The sequence below is a fragment of the Taudactylus pleione genome, unplaced genomic scaffold (genome assembly GCF_031769625.1).
Source record: "Taudactylus pleione unplaced genomic scaffold, aTauple2 ptg001373l, whole genome shotgun sequence".
Lineage (NCBI taxonomy): Eukaryota > Metazoa > Chordata > Amphibia > Anura > Myobatrachidae > Taudactylus > Taudactylus pleione.
The window spans coordinates 148,788-164,989 of NW_028285773.1; the positions used below are offsets into that span (position 1 = coordinate 148,788).

Here is a 16,202-nt window from a genome sequence, read left to right on the forward strand (position 1 = left end):
GTGGGTGCATTATGTACTGTTTGGGGCCTAGTTTTTCAAACTGCCATCCTGTCTGCCACTGCAGTGTCACTCCTAGATGAACTATGTGTTTGTGCCGCCCACTCGTGTCGCTTAGCATAGTCATCCAGCTACCTCGGTGCAACCTTTTGGACATAAAAACACTATTGTGAGATATGAGGTGTTCAGAATAGACTGGAAATGAGTGGAAATTAAGGTTATTGAGGTTAATAATAGCATAGGCGCAGAAAAACCAACAATGTACTAGTTAAATGATAGCTACACTCTTAATTGGTTGCTACAGGCAACACCTGCACTTTTTAGAAGTTTTAGTAAATCTACCCCCAAGTTTCTGCCTCTGCTTTCTTAGTAAATCCTACATGTCAATGCAGAGAGAGCATTACAATTATTAAAGGGTATTCTGACAATTTAAAGCCGCTTATAGAATTGCTTTACAATGACTATTTGTGAGATCCAATGACTATGAATGGGTTACCATTATGTACTTGTTAAATGTACTCACTGTGGACTTGTTTTAGAGTTAATGTTAGTTGGTTGCAAGTGCAGCTGCATTGTGTGCCCGGAGATAAATCCGGATCTTGTCCCATATTCAGAGTTGGGCGCATCTATACGACTGCACCTATCCATCCTACCGTGAACGTAGCCGTCATCACTATCAGCGTCAGTCCTATAAATGGTGTAAAAGATCCGTCTGCTATCAGATGGACCTCTGCAAATGCTCAACACTGCTTAGATCACAATTCTGCATATACGCCAACGACACGCCCCTCTGTAAACCTCGTCTACATGCGAATGCCCAATTGCTACCCAGTTACACCCATTCAACCTCTAGTAAAACGTGACTGAGATTTGCATGGCCCAGAATCACCTATAGATACATTTCAGCTCCTGTTGCTAAAAATTGTAAGATCTGTCTGTGAAACTGACTCACATTTAATTCTGAATCGGGTCCTGTCTACTTCAACATTGGAGAGGTGTAATACCAGCATATTGTAATGTTTTGCTTAGGGATTTCCCATATCTAATATTCTTTTATAAATTGTCTTATTTTTTGACCCAAACCTAATCCTTAACTTTTTTTTATTTCATTTTAAAGATCAATAATATTGGAAATTATTGGAAACCTTGGTTTTTCCAACATGTTAAGTCTTATTTGAAGAGTAACCGAAGTGGAACAGAGTACATCCCCCTACGGCATTACTATCACAGACACACACGGAGTATCTTCTGGGAGTTGCAGGTAGGTGTCCAGCTCCGCCAGTGCACAAGTGCTCTAGAAAGATAGGATTGTACCAGTGCTGCTAGTAGGACTAGATTTGTAATATCATGTCGATAAACATCGCCTGTTCCAAAACGTTACAGAAGTATTAAGAGCTTTATCGTTTATTAATAAATTATTTATTAACCGTGTGTCAAAAAATTTGTAATAAACTTTTCTTTTTGTTCTCCCTTTGTTTTAGGACATAGGGCCTGATTCAGACCCACTCGCGAGTGGCTGTCCGCTCGCAAGTGGGTCGATGGTGTGCACTGCGCATGCGCACGACGGAGGGAGCTCCATTGTGCGCATGCGCGAGACGCGACGAGCGAAGGACTTTCCTTCGCTCGTAGTGTCTGATCAAAGGGGGCGTGCTGTCGATGTTGATTGACAGCACGCCCCCTTTGTTGGGCGTGCCAGGGGCATGCCTGCCAGACGGAGGCGTTCCCAAGGGGACGCCTACCGTCAGAAGCCGGCCCCACTGACATCACTAGTGATGTCAGTGGGAGTGATTTTGGCTCTGATAGAGCCAAAATCACTCCTGGCCTTGCGGTTGAGAAACTCAACCACAGGCTTCTGGTCGCACTGGCGATGGTCACGATGGTCAAGACCATCGCAACCATCATCCTGCACGCTTGTATAGGCTGTGGGTGGTGACCCACAGCTATGCGAGCGTCCAGGAGGACGCTCCATAATTATGGAGGTGGGCCCTGATTCAGAGCGAGCGCTCTGGTCAGAGCGTCCGGCTCTGAATCAGGGCCATAATTCCTTTTGGTAATCACCCAGTGTTCCGGTACCTGTTTGGTTGGATGGTTCCTCCAAAAATCTCCTTATTAAAGCTCACCCAGGGCGAGACCATCCGAAGGCTGTATGAGCAGCACCACGTGGTTCAGGATATGCTTGTTCCCATGAAATGCCTACAAAAATCCATCACTGCTTTCCACAAGGAGATTAATGTGAGTTCTAAACAATTATTACTGCAATGTACAGAGAATATGGCAAGCTTCAAAAAAAATACATTTTTGTTATTGATAAATGATTTCCTCTGTGTCCTTTTTTTTTATTGTTTTGCAAAAATTTTTTTTTTAAATGTTCAGACTACTGGATCTGATTTGGATGCTTTTCTTGCCCCAAAACGTTATGTCCCACAATCCTTGAAACAGTCTTCCATGATTATTCCCTACCAGTTAGGAATTGGTAATCAGGGGTGTTCGAGGAGTTTAGGCGCCCAGTGCAAATCGAAAAATGGCGCCCCCTCCAAAAAAATTTGTGGCCTGGTCCTATTGCCCAAGGTCACTTACAGGAGCATGGGCCTGATGCCCACTAATCAGTGCCACAGACCTAAGGCCTGATTACAACCACGGGTCTAGTGCCCGACAACCTGGTGGTCTAGGCAGGGGTTAATGACGGGAAGGCCTCATAGAAGGCTTACCTGTCTGGCGGGAGAGGCTGCAGTGGAGAGCTTCGTTAGCTCTTTTACTTTCCCACTCTCCAGTCCTCTGCTGCATTCTTCTGCTAAATCAGCCACGGCGATTGCATATGCAGCTTGAGAGCCCACTGTGTGCTAAGACACTTGCAGTGTCTGCATCAGGTCAGACCAGCTGTAAATGCTGCGTGAGTGGTCGATGTGCATCAATGGTACCGATGTTTATACAGAAGACCGACAGTGGACGGATGTGAGATAGCAGCAGTGGGAGTCTTTATGTCGGCGGTGCTTTGGCAAGCATTAGCCAAATGCTTGCCAATTAGCGTTCACAGCTGTGATCGCCCGCTGAATCAGGTCCACTGTCCCAGCGCCGGCCACTGATGTGTCCCACTGGGGACACCTCTCACTGGACTGCTGGTGCTGGAATCACACACTCGATCCCAGTGTGTAGCACATCTACACACTCTACATTGCCCTGGCCGGCGGCGCTCCTCTCTTCCGGGCCTGTCATGGCACCCAGGGCACGTGCCCCGCTCACCCTGGCCTCGTTACGCCACTGTTGGTAATGGCTCACCTGTAGACAGATGGTGCCCCTCCTGCTACCACAGGAAGGAATACTTAATATTTTGTGAGAAAGTGAGGCTAGTAAGGAATGGACATTGGAGGTCAGCTGAAACCTGGGTTTTGACAACCCTCATGCACTGAAAACCTGAAATATATCGGATCCCAGAGTCTGAACCCTTTCCAGAAAGAAAAAAAAATTGTGTGCGACACCCCTAATGTGGACAGTGGTGGAACTTGCACCCCACCACCCAGAGATGGAATTACCTCCACCTTTTAAACACACGTCCAATTTTCGCTGGGAGTTCTGCTTGCCCTGTCTACTAGGCCCCAATAGAGCCACACTCTGTAGCCTGTTAGCTGTTGGAGAAGACTCTCTGCTAAATCATTCCCTTATCTATAGTAGGAAGGCAGGTTGCCCTGGGTTGCTATCCAGGACTGCAGGAGGATACAGGCAGGACAAAGTCCTGATTAATCTGCAGGTAGTTTACTCTGACATTTGTCACAGCCATTATCTGCATCAAGCAAGGATTAAGGCTCAAGACAATCCTGTAGATCACTAAAATGATTTAGGCTTTCTAGTTGTCAGAGTAAAAGGACAAAACCCTTCCCTGAGTAGGTAAGAAACAAACAGGAGACCATCCTCATTGGGTAGTTACCATTGGTCCGGTCCATATGCAGGCTGATGTGGCAGGACAATTGGGAGGAAGAAGCACTGGGAGACTGGTTATAGATAGTAGGCACATGCATCTGTAAAGTGCAAGGTCCCCGACCAGTCCGAAACTGCTTCTATAACTCCTACTATTGAACACGTCATGTGTGCAAGACTCAAATGCTGCTGTGTTTATTTGTAGCCTGATTTGTTGCTAACTCTTTTAAATGTGATATACTTAGATATTAGTGAGAGCTTATCATGTTGATGGATCTTTGGTGCAATATTTCTACATACAGTATATCCTGTTTGTATTTCATTTCAGTTGTAGTCAGTGTTAGTGGTATATTTACTGAAGATCATATTTAATCGATTGAAAATCATTCAAAATCCATCAACATTTTTATTGTGTTTTTAAGTATTAGTAAATGTGTGATTTAGCCCCACACACAACATCGATGGTAATCTATTTTGAGTGATTTTCGAAATCAATTAAAATCAACTTTTAGCAAATATACCCCTAATGCTGGGTACACACTAGACGATTTCTCGGAGGATATGGCGAATTGGACGGACATATCATCTGGATCGTGTAGCGTGTATGCACTATGCGCACCCCTGCACAGCGACATGGGGGTCATTCCGTTGACCGTGCATGTATGGCAGATGGAGCGAGCCATCTGCCGAAGCCAAGAGGGTGAACAATGTATCGGTCGGTGGGACACCGGATAGTGCAGTGTGTACGAACTGCCCGGTATATCGTTCCAATCGTACCATCAGGTGTCGCATTGGCGGGTCGGGTAATGTGTACCTGGCTTTAGTGTCAAGAATTCTAGACTAAGGGCCTGATTCCCTACGGATCGCTATTGCGATTACACACACATGTCTGCTGTGAAAATATGCTAATGAATGCAATCGCAAAGCCGTCGTACAGCCAGCATAGAGATGCCCACTACCACTATCTCACATCTGTAATACCTTGCAGTCCTGTGTCTACATTGGGAACATCGAGTAACATCGGCCCCTCACGCACAATTACAGCAGGTCTGACCTTACTCGGAAATTGCTATCCGCATTGCACGCAGTGAGTACTCAAGTTGCGTATGCTTTCGCAGTGGCTAATTTATGCACGCCCATGCAACGGCGTTCAAAAGGACTGGCACGCCTGCGTTTCTCCGACCACTCCCACGTCACCACCCCCAAACACTGACCTCCATCACTCACTCTGCGATGGCTTTCTTTCTGCGTGGGTGATCACTGTGCGATCACAATGCTATCACGCACACGGCGTTTCATACGCAAGTGCAGTACGCCCCATCGACCAATCTGCGCACGTGGTTGCAATTGCGATTCGTGATCAATCAGGCCCTATGAGTTGAGCTTGATGCAGCTATGTCCAGGAGCAATTTTGTTTTTACACTGGAATTTAAATTTGAGCTAGCACGTGCTCTTCCCAACTAGGGGATAAAGGGCCTGGTTCAGAGCTGAACGCTCTGAATCAGGGCCCTCCTACCTGTTTTAGGAGCATCCTCATGGACGCTCGCATAGCTGTGGGTTACCACCCACAGCTTATGCGAGCGTCCATGATGATGGTCGCGATGGTCAAGACCATCGCGACCATCGGGCTTGCGACAGAGACCCTGCAGTAGGGTCTCGCTGCCGCAAGCCCTGGAGTGATTTTGGCTCTATCAGAGCCAAAATCGCTTCCACTGACATCACTAGTGATGTCAGTGGGGCCGGCTTCAGACGGTAGGCGTTCCCATGGGAACGCCTCCGTCTGGCAGCCACGCCCCCGGCACGCCCACCAAAGGGGGCGTGCTGTCAATCAACATCGACAGCACGCCCCCTTTGGTGCGAGACCCGGAGCGATGGAGAGCCCGTCGCTCTCCGGGTCTCGCGCATGCGCACGACGGAGCTCCCTCCATCGTGCGCATGCGCAGTGGGGCAACATCGACTCGTTTGCGAGCGTCCTTTGCTCGCGAACGGGTCTGAATGACCCCCAAAGTTACTTATGGTCGTTTTTAATCTATTAAAAAAATCGATCAATATCGATGTTGTGTTTCAGAGACTAAATCACATATTTACTAACAGACAATTTTTTATATACATTTTTCAGTGTTAGTAGATGTGTGATTTAGCCCCTAAAATCAATCTTGATTGATTTAGAATTAAAATCGACCTTTAGTACATTTTACCCCTAAATCTCTCTGCAGATTAAGGGCCTGATTCAGAGCCGCTCGTAAGCGGCCGGTCGTTCGCTCCGAGCGATGTTTGCCCAACTGCGCATGCGTACGGATCGTTATACGCATGCGCGAACCAGTCAGTGCGGCTGAAAATCGTTTGTTCGCTAAATAGCGAATGCCTGCTAATGAGTGACAGGAGGAGGCGTTTGTGGGTGGTAACAGGGGAAGGTGCTTGAAAACGGGGAGTGGAGATCCGAACGCAGGCGTGCTTAAAGGTCAAAACGGGTGTTTTAAGGGTGTGCATAATTAATACTGGAGCGTCATTGACCACGTCACTGGGTTATTTTATAGCCAGAACTGCTCGCAAATTTGTGGTAGCAAACACCAGCCACAAGAATAGCAAACAGTTCATACGCTGGTCGATGTACTCGATTAATCTAATAAATAGCAGACATGACGTATGATGCGAGCGGCCAGGGGGCGTCTCTTTCAAAATTACAACCGCAAGTTTTGTTCGCTCGTTCAGACATAGAGGCGTGAACAGACCGCAAAGAGCGAACGGTTCATTTGAATAGCCACCCCTTTTTGTTGAACGAACGACCGCAAATAGCGACCGGCTCTGAATCAGGCCCTAAATCTGCCCTGTCTGCAGTGCAATGTGGTTTTCCAAGGCTCAAATTCCTTTTTTTGCTTTGTTCCTAACCCTGTATCAGCCCCTTTGTTGGGTTTTAAATCATGTAAATCTAGGGTAATAAACCGTGGTTCTTGGGCTTTTGTCAGGACTCCTGAGTCCCAGGTTGCAGCACATTTATCTTTCTGCTCTGTAACTGTATATTACATTTTGAGGCATATGTTCTTTTCTTTATTACAGGTTTACCCACTTTGGCTTTGTCCATTCATATTACCAAGTCAGCCAGGCATGGTACATCCCAAGGGCAATGAGGCTGAGCCTATGTAGATATTGGAGCATATGGGGAACCCAAGACAAAGCACTTTGATGCCAAGGCTTCAATGCGCCAGTTAGAAATGTTTGTCAGAGATGCTCATGGGTAAGTTACCGATATAAATTCCAGTTGTAGCCTCATTGGGCAGTTACTTTACCTGTATTATTTGCCTGGACTTATTTGGTCAGTATCACAAAAAACTATATTATTCCAGTACAAATGTGCAATACTACACTATTTTACCCTTAATCACTGATCTGCCTATTGAGGAAATGGATAGAATTTTGGGGCCTATTCATCATCGATAAATGGCCCGGTAATCATGTGGAAACGCTAGTTTCCGCATATTTTAGTTACCGGGCCATTCATCATTAGGGGTCCCAAATGGGCCACCTGATATTCAGCAAACTCCGAAAACTTTTTGGAACTTGCTTGCAAGAACAAGCGCCATGTTCAGATGGCGCTAGTTTTCTGATCCCCCGCTCCTTCATATGGGTTCCTATGGGAAGGAGTTCCGGGGATGCGAAGAGGGATCCAAGCGGATCCCTCTGCCGCCTTCTCGCTACCTTTGCACATGCGTAGCCGCGCCAACGTGGAGGAGGTAAGTAATGCAGCTACTTCTCTAGTTGCGATACTAACCGAGGGGACAGTTGCCTTTCAGAGCAGTTGTCCCCGCACCGAAGAAATGATGAATTAAGTTTTCCCCGCTGCGAGTTGGATACTTAAGTATCCCTTGCAGCGAGATCAATACTTAATCATCAGGGGCCATGCGGCCTCCGATGATGAATAGGCCCCTAATTGCTGTAGCATCTGTTGTACAGCTGCCGGAAGCATAGAGTGTGATTTGTTTATTATAACCCTCCTGTGGTTGCTTTAACTGGTGCTTTAACTGATGTTGCAACATTAATTTACTTGGGGTCTGATTCATGAGATGTACGGAAACCCGTTTACATACATCTCTGATGTTTTTAGATCTGCGCAGAGACCGCACTACGCATGCGCAGATCTGGGGCTGTGATGTTGCTTGCAGTGCCCCACATGCTGCAGCATGATTGACTTGCTGCTGGCATTTGGGGGTGGCAACAGGTAACGTCCTCGGATGCATCAGCGAATCAGAGAAGCCTACAGGTGACGTCTATTTACAGAAGACGCCTCCTGTGGCATTAGTCTATTATCACACAGCTGCTGAGTACAAAGACGCGGCAACTGTATGATTTCCATCCGTTTCTGACACAGGCCATTGGTGCGCATATACAAGCAGACCAAATGCATATTTACATCCTGTAGTTGTTTATTTGCCTCCAAATGATAATTATTTCTTTCTCTGTTCAGCTTCCAAATGCTGTATGCAGACTGTTACATGAGCCGTGATGAATTCTGGGAGATGTTTGACTCTTCTTTGTATCAGAAGCTGCGAGAGAAACTGAACTGCAAAAACGCTTTTCCAGAGGTGTATAATAAAATCTGTAAAGCCGCACGTCATTGATGGCAAAAGACATAAGCTACAGAAATGGACTGTATACAAAAACCCATACTACAAGCCTTTTCCCAGCCGCTTGTAGGGGCTCTGAGCCTAATATTGTGCCATCACTGACGCAAAGACTCTTTAGAAGCTGCACCTTGTACAACCTTGTGCAATTACACCTTGGCAGTCCCAGAGTAACCTATTGTTGTCCAACGCCACAGATTTTTAGGACCCATGTAATTTAGACATAATAATTGTGATAAGAGGTCCAAAACGGAACACAAGTTTGGGAAATGAAGACCGAATTTCTATCCGGGGCTGAATGTGAGTTTTTTTTTTTCAGAAATGTGAAACCAAATAATGGTAATGTTTGTGTATTGGGAAGTGCCAACAAGCATAATGGTTTAATCAAGTGCTTTGTTTGTTTCTCTATATTTTATTATGTCATAATAAATATTGAGTTGTGTGTAGCCACCTATGACTATTTATGAAATGCATATGAGCAATGCTCGTACACCAATATACTTACAGCATCTGCCTGTACAAATCATTCCGTGGGCCCGATTCAGAGCAAAGCATTGGGCACAATTGCGCATGCGTCCGAGAAGCACTACACGTGTGTCCTGATGGTTACCAGTAGGGATCGCAGATCAATATTGCATAAAGATCCATGCAATTGCAGTGGGGCTCTTGGGCGATGACTGTGGGGTGGGGGCTCACGGCAGCGGTCATGCCCGTGACACTGGCAGCCATGGACCCACTGCAGGTCCAATGGTGCGGCCATGGATTCGCGTTGCAGCCGGTGAGCTTCTCTATAAAACACACATCCGCCGCAGCATTACCCTACAGCCGCTACCTTCCTGCCTCCACCTCGGAGTAAGGCCCGTTACCTCTGTTTGTTATGTTTAGTAACTTCCATAATTATAGAATCTCTCATTGTGCAGTGAGAGAAACATTTCATTGGGTGATCTTCTCGCATCTACATCTATATCTGCCTGTTATCTGCGTACAGCTCAGTCTTTCCATATGACTTTCCATGCAGTTGCTCATCATCTTAAAGTGAGATTAAACTGCTAATTATCTTTGCTTTGCTCTAGAGCTGTGGTGTTTAACTTCTGGGAAGTAATTTGGGGGGAATTCAGGGCCTGATTCAGACCCGGTCGCTCTGAAAGCGCTCGCTCTGAATCAGGGCCGGGGTTTTTTTTTTTTTTAGAACGGCCTCCTGGCCGCTCGCATAGCTGTGGGTGACCACCCACAGCTACAGCGAGCGGCCATGATGAGGGTCGCGATGGTCAAGACCATCGCGACCATCGGGCTTGCGATGAGACCCTTGTGGTAGGGTCTCGTGGCCGCAAGCCCCAGAGAGATTTCGGCTCTAACAGAGACGGAATCTCTCCACTGACATCACAAGTGATGTCAGTGGGGCTGCCCCCAAACGACAGGCGTTCTCATGGGAACGCCTCCGTTTGGGCAGCCACCCCCCCGGCCCGCCCACCAAAGGGGGCGAGCTGTCACTCAACATTGACAGCTCGCCCCCTTTGTTGCAAGACCCTTAGCGACGGAGTGCCTGTCACTAGCCGGGTCTCGCGCATGCGCACGACGGAGCTGGCTCCGTTGTGCGCATGCGCTGTGGGCCACCATCGACCCCGTTGCGAGCGCTCAGCGCTTGCGACCAGATCTGAATCAGGCCCTCAGTTCTATGCGATGTGATATCAGGCAGTTACAGGAGTGCCCACATCACAAGTATCCTCTCATCTCTATCTGGTGGAAGAAGAGATTTACGATGCAGGCGGATGCTATATGCCGTTTTGCGACGGTAAAGCGCATGGATGGTGGATAATTTTATTTATTAAATGAAATAACCTCTCTCTTATTGACAGTACCAAGCCTGGCATTCCTGCAGGTCTCGCTGTATTCCATCTCGTCTCTGATGATTACCGGTCATTACTCCATGTATTGGCTCCCCGGAGATCTATGAATGAATGCTGACTCAGAGCTGTGCGCTATTGCTGCCACAGATGAGATTTTCACAGTTGAGGATTTGTGAGAATATGCTAATGGCACAGCGGCCGGGACTTGTACTGAGATGCCCACCTGAGCCATCACACCTGCCGCAATTGCGTGCACATTCGCTGCATCGGACACAGATAATGCAAACATCGACTCCCTGAGTGAGTTTTTGGCCAATCAGAATGTCCACCAGAGCCATGTTATCTGCGTACTGGATCACAGACACAGCTGGAGAACCGCCCGAAACATACCTCCATTTTAGTTGACACTCCCAGTTACCTCCCACAAAATGTTCGCTTCCTGTCCATCACTTGCAAATCACTGCACCGTAATCGCAATTCAATCGCCACGTGTGCTCATTGTGGCTGTGACGCATGCGTAGATCATCGATAATCGCTCAATTGCGTGAACATCAGATTAGCGTACAACTTTGAACCCTACACTTGCTAATGACTGACTTTTGGTTTGTGTACTGATTCCCAGTGCTGTGCTGCCAGCTCCTGACCCCCGGCCTATCCCTAACAACATGTCTCATGATTCTATTGTCACCTCGGCCCAAACTTCTCAGTTGCTGCCTGGAGGAGCCAGGGGGCCACAGAATGTGCATAGCTCACAACAAAGCAAATTATGTCCTTAGGGTGGCCCTGTTCCATACTGGGGTATTCACTAGACCCATCCCCCATGTGAGCCAGCACAAACTACTAGTAGAAAGTGGGTATATTGCTGGTGCTGTGACAGCAGGTGTTTACTTGGTTCCATCAAAGACCACATCAAACTGTAAGTCCTTTTAACAGAATATTACAACTTTCGCACATTTAGTTATTAAAGATTCCACATATATCTCTCTTCTGTGCTCCTGTAACACTTTCATGGGTGCTCTGATGTCCTACAATATGACTTGCAGGATCACGCCACCTATATTAGAGCTTTAAATACTAGGGAAAAAAATACAAAAGAATTGAACAGAGGTACAGGAAAGTGAGAAAGATGTAATTATAAGGCAACCTTGTGGGAAGTAGCGTAAGCCTCCACAACTCTGTGTGTGATATGTGATGTGTGTAGTGTATGCTATAGTAGATGACTTGGGGGGTGATGTATCAAACATTCTAAAGAGTGGATAAGTTGGGCTTAGCAACCACTCAGCTTCTACCTATCATTTTATAGAATATACTAGATAAATGCTACCTCGGAGCTGATTGGTTGCTATGGGCAACTTCACTTGTCCACTCTTTTTAGAGCAAAAGCGGCCCTCCAGCTGTTGTTAAACTACAAATCCCAGCATGCATTGTAACAGTTTTAGTAGGGCATGCTGGCATTTGTAGTTCTACAACAGCTGGGGGGCCGCTTATTGCCCACCCCTACTTTAGAGGGTCTGATTAATTTCCCTCTAACAGTCATAAGTCCTCCTTTTTAATTAATTGTATATCAATTTATGTGGTATGAATATTTGCATTTCCTTACAGTGCATAATTGCAGGCTATACAAAGTTGGATGGAAGCGTAAATACAGCTAATTCAGACAATTCTTTTACCCCAAGTATAGGCTGGTGCACGTGTGAGCTGATGTTGATAAGTAATAAGCTACGCATATGGATAGTGGGCAGGGCAGAGCACAGATGCGTACAGCTCTGCTTCCAGGCGAACATACGCATCCTTTTCCATGCACGTAAAGAGGGAGCATCTGCGGTAGAGTTGCGTTCAACTCTGCATTGACCCTGTAGTTTGTGTAGGAGAACTATCTCCTCTATAGACCATGGGGTACATTTAATAAGTGGTGGGTTTGGTTCTGGTTCTGGTTGCGATTGTGGTGGAAAATGAAGGGAAACAACAGATCTGGTATTCTGCCTTTTACAGATATATTTTTCACATAAAAAACACTCACATTTACAACAATAAAATATAGCCCTGCATAAAATCTTTGTTCTCTCCAACCATAGTAGTGCACATCTTCCTACCAGAGAGCAGGGTTATGTCCTGCACCACTAGGAGATTCCTCAGATTCGTTTCCTTTGTCATCCACATAAGTACAAGTAGTGAGATCTGCTTCTACTGTGCTGTCATTCATTTATACTTCAAGTTGGAGGCACTCATGTATATAAAGTGTGGTTTTTAAATTGGATCCTTCTAGTGTGTTAAAGCATAATACTGTGAGTTCTATTCGCTGAAAAACTTACTATGGCTTTCCTTTGTTTACCTCTTTTTCTTGTTTGTTGGGCTTTTAGTATATTATTATTTAATATATCATTAAAATTTGTATTGCAGTATATAATTAGTGGGTTACTTATGTACACCACCATAGTATAACTTCCTTTCTCATTTCATTGAACATGATCATGTTGTAGTTATTAGCGGTAGCACCCTATGAGTTGAATATAAATCTGTTATAGTGTCAATGGTGAAGTTATTTAATCGGAGGGGGATATCATTGCCAACAATTATTATTGAAAGATAACAGCAGTGACTACTCCCTCATAGGACTCTAATTCATTTACCCATCCATGCTGAATCCCTCAATTACACTGAAGGACAGTGTTATGAATTGAGCTGTTGGAAAACCTGGGAGTGCTTCATAAAATAACAAGAGGTAATAACTATTGAATATCTCCTGGAACATATAAGAAACAGACCACTATATATAACAATTATCCTGATGAAAATGAGTAACGTGTGCAATTAATAGCAATAGACAGATTTTTGCATTAAGATGTTAATGATTAATTCCCACAGTTCCTCTTAACACATAAAACATTAGATTATCCATCATTTCAAGTTCTCTGCCAAAATGATGTCCGGTAAGCCTCATCCTCTCTCTCATGTAGTAGTAGATTGTAGTAGAGGACCATTAGCCGGTGCTACTAATGGCTGAACAGGCAAAGTACTGTGTGATCTCTGGATCCGTTCCCTAGAACAACAAACAGTGGAATTAGAAAATATAATGGCCGTCAGAATGAGAATTCAAGTCCATCTTCTTGTAGGGCACAACTTACATGTTAAGAGGATGTATAAACAATACACTACTGAGGGGGACATTTCTGAGACTGATGCACAGATAACAGAACACAAAAGTTGCTGTAACTCAGCAACCAATCAGTTTTTCTAGTACAGTTTGAATAAATTAAAGGCAGCATCTAGAGCTCTTTAGCCTCAGTGAGCCCACTGGTTGCTAATCACATGTTAGTATATATTATACTAAGGATGTGGTTCCCAAACTGGGTTCTGTGGTACCTGGGGTGCAAATAAATTACTTGGGCCACCATATTTGTAGGCTGGGCCATGTGCTACCTGTTAGCCTTAGAACGTCAGAGTGCAGCCAATTACACAGGCTGCACTACTTGTGTGTGGCTGTGCTGTACAGCCCCATCTGTCTTCTCATTTCTCCTCCCTCCTTCTCTGTGCAGCAAAGTGAGAAGAGGTTAATGAGCACCAAATATTTGCTGCCAATACAACAAGGGTGAATGAGCGCTCTGCACAGATTCCTGTCCTGATGGGAGAATTCATTGTTGTCTCTTCTTCACCAGTCCAGCCCTGACTTTGGTCCACCCACCCAAGTTTGTCACATCCTCTGTGTGCATCTCTGCTCCCTCTCTGTGTCCCTATCTGTCCCTCTCTAGCTCCAAAATGTAATATGTACCTGTTTCTCTGTCAATCCTTTGTGGGTATATCTCCCATTGTCCCTCATCCCAGCTATTCCCCCTATGTTTTTTTGGGGGGAGATTCATTTAAGTATGAAGTTCCAACTGTGCACACAGCAGGTTATTACTGATGAAAAGTCTAGCTTACTCTTGCTTGCACCTCTATGGGGTGCAAGAAAAAACGTGTTAGGAATTCCCGTCATAGGACCCACATTGTATTAGTGCACAAGGTTCCAACAGAACCTCGAAGCTAATGGAGGAGTCTATTTACTAAGCTTTAGATGGAGATAAAGTGGACAAAGCTAAAGTACCAATCAACCAGCTCCTAGCTGTCATTTTTCAAACACAGCAGTTAGGAGCTGATTGGAATGCACTTGATCTTAGTAAATAGCTCCCCCCTGGCCTAGGGATGCTGTGAAAAAAATGCTGAGGACCTAAGGGGACCATGTACCAAACAAAGTTTGGGAACCACTGTACTAGGGTATGTTAACCATTGAATGCAAAAGAACCAAATTGTAACTCACTTGAAAGCTTTTTCTTTTTCCCGATCAGAGAAAGAGCGTGCGGTTTTTGAGAGAAATGCGGATCGGTAAGTTTTGCCACTTGTGGGTTTGTTGATATCGTATCGACCAACGCCGACTGGGTTCTGCAATGTGACAAGTACAGTAGATTAACTGAATGTGAGAAACAAGGGGACTGGATAATCCGGAGGTTCTAATACTCTGTCTAAGACATAAGCTTTCAATTTGAAGACAGTACTAATTCAGGGTCCATATTCATAAACGTGGCGAACAGAAGGAAAATGCTAAAAGTATTTGAAACTATTTTTATACTATAAAGCAAAAAAATAAAAAGCTTGCTGTAAATGTGAGTGCGAAATACCCATAGATCTCAGGGAGTTACTGTGTAAGTTTGTGCAGAGCAACCCAAAATCTTAGGAAGAGCTAACTTAGGCCGAGTCAGCACCAGTAATGCAGAAATAAAAAGAACATCTATATTCTATGCACAATAAACTTACATTACTTCCAAAGAGGACTCTGCATGACTTTCTGTCAAATCGCTTAGCAGAGGTCAGGAAGGGAACCGAGGACTGCCTCACAGAAGCGAACACTGATTTTACATCATAGGAACCAGGACCTGGGGAATGCTATCATGAAAAACAATAGATCAAGATGCAGTGACACACAGTATATTAGTATAACACAGGCATAACAGGCCGCACAGACACTTCCTGTAAGAACTCTTGCTGCGCGTACATAAACATTGCAGATGTTATTGCCTAGGTGTCATTAGTATTGATACTGGAAGCTAGTCACTAGGAGGACTGTCACAGATCACCCCACTAACCATGTGCACTTTATTGCTCCCTCTAGGGACTGATTCTGAGCCAGACAAAGTGGCGTACGTGTTTGCGCTCTTCTGTCACAGTCTCACCTGTGACTTTATGCTAATTCTACAATAAGCACTTGGTGTACAGCCGTGCGCAGGAATGTGCAAGGACTGAGACAGCCACTTTGTGCATCTGTAGGTGCTACATTACTGCTTGGTGCGTCACTGCTAGGTGCAGATTCTCCGTCAGAGTGTGGCCTCCAATGCACGCAATTAAGCATCTGATTCCAAAACCCCTCCTGCGACACACCCGCAAAACTCCCATAACACACCCATAAGATGCATCTTCCTGTGTCAGAAGAGCCACCTCCCAGTTACCGTTCAGGAATGCCCAATACATTTCTGATTCCATGCAAAGGTATCATTGGGTCCTGCGACTTTGTACCCACATACTGTGGGACGCTCAAGCTGAAATTTAAACGCATGCAAAGTTGAAAAAACATTGACCAATGCGAGAATATCGGCATTGGAACATACTCATAATAGGGCTCAATGGGTACATTTACTCAAGTGAGTTTTTAGAAGTGGAGATGTTGCCCATAGCAACCAATCGGATTCTAACTATTAGATTCTAGTTAAATGTTAAGTAGAATCTGATTGGTTGCTATGGGCAACATATCCACCTCTAAAAATTCTCACTTTATTAAATATATCCCCTAGTGTCTTCA

The 16,202-nt window shown here is 45.3% G+C and overlaps 1 long non-coding RNA gene across 1 annotated transcript; it reads right to left on the reverse strand.

Moving 5' to 3' along the window:
- Window positions 1-12,352: 12,352 nt before the first annotated feature.
- LOC148442979 (uncharacterized) lies at window positions 12,353-15,249 on the reverse strand. The gene is made up of 3 exons (XR_015875765.1): window positions 15,164-15,249; window positions 14,670-14,791; window positions 12,353-13,415 (listed from the first exon to the last, which is right to left on the reverse strand). It is a non-coding gene; the product is annotated as an uncharacterized LOC148442979 (long non-coding RNA).
- Window positions 15,250-16,202: the final 953 nt, after the last annotated feature.